Genomic DNA, 4,918 nt, shown 5'->3' on the forward strand with positions numbered 1-4,918 from the left:
AACACAAGTCTCCTGTGGATGCAGTGACGGATGGATGGATGGTGTATACTCTTGTCACACACATTGCTGGTCCGGATCTTCTTGAAGGAGGGTGCCCCCGGCAGTTTCAGGCACTTCCATGCGCTCCTGAATTGGGTGAGAAGCGCGGTGCACAAGCCCCCCTTCGGGGCACAGAAGCAGTAAAGGGACTCACCGCCCCGGAGCTCTAGGAGTTCAGGCATCCATCTGTACTCTTCGGGGTCGAAAGCCACGTTGGCTCTCCCGAAGAAGGCCGCCGTCTTGTGGTGCCTGACCGCCACCACCCTCTCGCCGTTGTCCAGCTCGCCGGCCCCCCGGAACTCCTCCACGGTCATGTTCGCTATGACGCACCGCCGGTGACCGGAGCTGATGACGAGGTAACCCGCTATCATCCCCTGAGTGATGCGGAGGTTGTTTGGGCTGGGCGACTCACGCAGCCGCTGCAGGAGAGCGGGCACCCTGTCCCGAGCTCGCCGCCAGTAGCGCCTCAAGGTGGACATGTCAACGACCCGCCTGGAACTGGCGGCCCGGGCGTCGCACCGGTGGACCACCAGCTCCGCTCTCAGATGTGCCATCTGCCTCTTGCACGCACGCCGGAGCTGCCTCACGGCGGCATCGGCGAAGTACTCCCCCTTGTCGTCGTTGTCCTCGATGAAGGAGCAAAAGAGGCGAAGGTCGAGCAGGTAGTGCCTGGCAGTGGTGACCGCGAGGCCCCTCTCTGCTAAGGCCTGTGCCCACCCTCGCACCTCGTCCGGCAGGGTAAGGTCCGTGACGAACCTCACTCCCCCCTTCCCGGCACACCACTCGAAGAACGGCGTGACCCGCTTGGCTTTCTGGGTGGCGTTGTCACGGCACTTGGAGGACGGCCTGACCCCCAGGCAGGACAGCTTGAACGCCCGGATCAGGTGAGCGATGTCGTCGAGGTGGTCCGGGCCACGCGTCACGCTGGCGGCGTCTTGCCGCATCAGAGCCCCGGTGCTCACGAGCTTCAGGCGAGGTCTCTTTTGCTGGAGTGCCCGGAGTTGAGAGAGCGTCTGTGCCCGGTAAACCACGGCGAGGTGTGCCCTTTGCTCCTCGGCGTTACAGCGGTGGACGCGCAGCAGGTGCCTGTCCAGGCGCACTATCCCCTTTGTCCCGCAGGCCTCCACCGGGCAGTCGAAGGCTTTCCCCCGCTTGCTTCCCCGGATTAAAGCGGCCAGGAGGGAGAGTTCGTCACTGTCGGTCACCCTGTGGTTGGCCGTAAGGTGGGTCTCAACGTGGCTGCCGCCGCCGCAGTCTTTCCGGCAGAGCACGCACTCGTAGCTGGACATGGCGAGCGTCGAAAGGGTGGCGAATACTTTCTCTCCAGGCGGCCGGCGAGCAGGCGTCGAAAGGCCGGGCCACCGCTGCGATGTCCGGCGAAGGTTCGAGCTGTCCCGGCGTCAGTACGAGCGTCGAAAGGGGGGCGATTACTTTCTCTCCAGACAGCGAGTCCACCGAGGTAAGTATCCCGCCGGCGCCGCTCCTCCCCGGACTGCAGATTCCACCAACGAGCAGGTGTTCACATGCTGGAAGTCAGGCGAAGAGTGGCGCTAGCCCGCCGGCTGCACGGCTTATATAGGCCGCTGATGACACACCCTCTCCCCGGCCCGGCCCATCAGCTAATTAGCCCGCTCTCGCTCACGCTTGTGCATAATTAGTGTAAACTATTTTAACCAATCGGGGGCGCCGCTCAGGCGGCCAATCAGGGGCTTGAGCGGCCGCCTAATCAGCCGCTCTAGCCTGCTCAAACGGCAGCGGATTGCAGCGCACAGAGAGGCCGGGCAAAGGCGCTTCGAAGCCGGGCAAAGGCACTTCGAAGCCCGGCGGACTGCAGCGCACAGAGAGGCCGGGCAAAGGCACTTCGAAGCCCGGCGCCGGAGCTGTCTTTCGCCGGCGTCCTCGCAGCGGACGCGGGTGGCTCCGGCTCCTGGTTAAGGTTAGGATATATGCCGTTGAAACAATGTTTAATTGCGGACAACTTGGACGGCCATGTTGACACGGGCGACAGCTGTTTGGACGCGGAGGTCGCGGGGTACGATATCTCGGGGACCCGGTGGGCTAGAGAGACAAGACCGGGCTCGTTGGAAAGGTCTCGGGTGTGCCTTTCGAACGAGGCCGGTCTCTACCCGGTGGCACTTCCGTTCCGGAGATACGGAGGTCGAAAGAGTCGTCCTCCGGAGAGGGTGTAATCCAAGGCCCGTATCTCTGAGACCCGGAGGGTCCTTTCGAGCCGCGTCGGATGAGCCTGCAACGGGGTCCGGGGTCGGTCCGTTTCGGGAGGCAGAGCCCCAAACGTAATCCGTCACGTCCACGTGAAGGCAGGAGCGGCCGCCGCTCCGCGCGACAACGGAGTAGGGAGGTGGGGGTTGGCTCGTCTGAAAGGTCTTGCTGCGGCCTTTCCAACGAGACCAACACCGAGCCAATAGCTGGTCCCCTTCGGGAGATATGGCCGGTGGACCACGGGCCACCTGGGCTGGAGAGTTCGAAGGTGCTTCAACAGCAGGTAAGTGTGATGGGGACAGTGACAGTGTCATAAGCTGGGGTGTGTGACACCTGCCTGGGCATGGTCAATTTGCCCCAGGCCCCTGGAGGTGCTTAAAGAACCATTAAGTGTGATGGGTACAGAGTCATTGTTATTAAGCCGGGGTGAGTGACACCTGTCTGGGCATGGACAACATGCCCCAGGCCCCTGGATGTGCTGATACAACAGGTAAGTATGAAGGGTAGAGTGTCAGTGTTATAAGCCGGGGCGAGTGATACCTGTCTGGGCGTTGACAACTTGCCCCAGGCCCCTGGAGGTGCACTAAGAACCAGTAAGTGTGATGGGGACAGTGTCAGTGTCATAAGCCGAGGTGTGTGACACCTGTGGGCATGATACATAACACAAAGGGCCTGAAGGAATGATCAAAAAGTGTCAAAAAATGACTAAGTCAATACATTCTGGAAGATCTGTTGTCATAGGTTGTCTGTTACAGTGACTGTAGCCGAGGAGGGTGCTTGTGTCACCGCATTGACAACTTGCCCCAGGCCCCTGGAGGTGCTGAGAGAACCGGTAAGTGTGATGGGGACAGTGTCAGTGTCATAAGCAGAGGTGTGTTACACCTGTGGGCATGATAAGTATCACAAAGTGCCTGAAAGAATGATCAAAAAGTGTAAAAAAATGACTAAGTAATTTTCGGGAGAGGGTGTAAGAACCAGGCCCTCCGCCGAATCGTCTGAAGCCGAGAGGGTGAGCCTTGGTGGGCATGAATTGGCTTCATGTACCTCCTGGATGTCAAAATAGTGATGCTGAAAATTTTTGTGCTGATTTAATTGATGTCCATGGGGGAAAGGGTCAGTTTCAATTGATTTCAATGGGGAGACAGTGTAAATGACCTTATTCGAGCTCTGAAACACCTATCTGGGCATGAAAAATAGCCCAAAGGGCCTGGAAGTATGATCCAAAAGTGTCAAATAATGACTAAGTCAATGCATTCTGGATGATTTGTTGTTATATGGTGTTTGATTCAGTGACTGTAGCCGAGGAAATTGTCTGTCACCGGATTGACAACATGCCCCAGGCCCCTGGAGGTGCTTAAAGAACCAGTAAGTGTGATGGGTACAGAGTCATTGTTATAAGCCGGGGTGAGTGACACCTGTCTGGGCATGGACAACATGCCCCAGGCCCCTGGATGTGCTGAAACAACAGGTAAGTATGAAGGGGACAGTGTCAGTGTCATAAGCCGAGGTGTGTGACACCTGTCTGGGCATGGACAACATGCCCCAGGCCCCTGGATGTGCGGAGACAACATGTAAGTATGAGGGGACAGTGTCAGTGTCATAAGCCGAGGTGTGTGACACCTGTCTGGGCATGGACAACATGCCCCAGGCCCCTGGATGTGCGGAGACAACATGTAAGTATGAAGGGGACAGTGTCAGTGTCATAAGCCGAGGTGTGTTACACCTGTGGGCATGATAAGTATCACAAAGTGCCTGAAAGAATGATCAAAAAGTGTAAAAAAATGACTAAGTAATTTTCGGGAGAGGGTGTAAGAACCAGGCCCTCTGCCGAACCGGCTGAGGCCGAGAGGATTCGCCTTGGTGGGCGTAAATCAGCTCTATGTAGTGCCTGGAGGTCCAAAAAGTGTGTGTTTTACCCTAAAATGTCACTTTTTCGGGAGTTCGCGTTTCTCCAGGGTCTTAGACTTTCGCGGCCATGCCGATTTCGGTCAACCCTGTCGGCCTCGGGTCCGAGGACCCCCGCGACTGGAGGTCCAATCGCGGGGGGGTTCAGTGGTGGGGTGCCGTCGGAGATTTGTCCGACACGCTTTTTTGTGGACTTAGTTTTTGGCGGACTTTGTAAATGCTCCATGTATGTCAAGGTAAAGGTTGTGGCCGCTCATCCTTCACTCAGGGCGGATAGTGGATGCTCTCACAGGTGCCTAGAGCTAGTGTAAGCGGTGTGAACCTCTGTGAGTGTCCGAGAAGGGTGGTGCACCTCGGCTTGAAGCGATTTCATGTGGCCTGGATGAAATGATGCTCTTTCTCTCACAAGTGCAAGCGGTGTGAACCTCTGTGAGAGTCCGAGGAGGGTGGTGCACCTCGGCTTGAAGCAATTTCATGCGGCCTGGATGATATGATGCTTTTTCACTCACAAGAACCAAGTGTAAGCAGGTGCGAACCTCTGTGAGAGTCCGAGGAGAGTGATGCACCTCGGCTTGAAGCAATTTCATGCGGCCTGGATGAAATGATGCTTTTTCACTCACAAGTGCCAAGAACCAAGTATAAGCAGGTGCGAACCTCTGTGAGAGTCCAAGGAGGGTGGTGCACCTCGGCTTGAAGCAATTTCATGCGGCCTGGATGAAATGATGCTTTTTCACTCACAAGTGCCAAGAACCAA

This window comes from Myxocyprinus asiaticus, chromosome 24 (assembly GCF_019703515.2).
Source record: "Myxocyprinus asiaticus isolate MX2 ecotype Aquarium Trade chromosome 24, UBuf_Myxa_2, whole genome shotgun sequence".
Lineage (NCBI taxonomy): Eukaryota > Metazoa > Chordata > Actinopteri > Cypriniformes > Catostomidae > Myxocyprinus > Myxocyprinus asiaticus.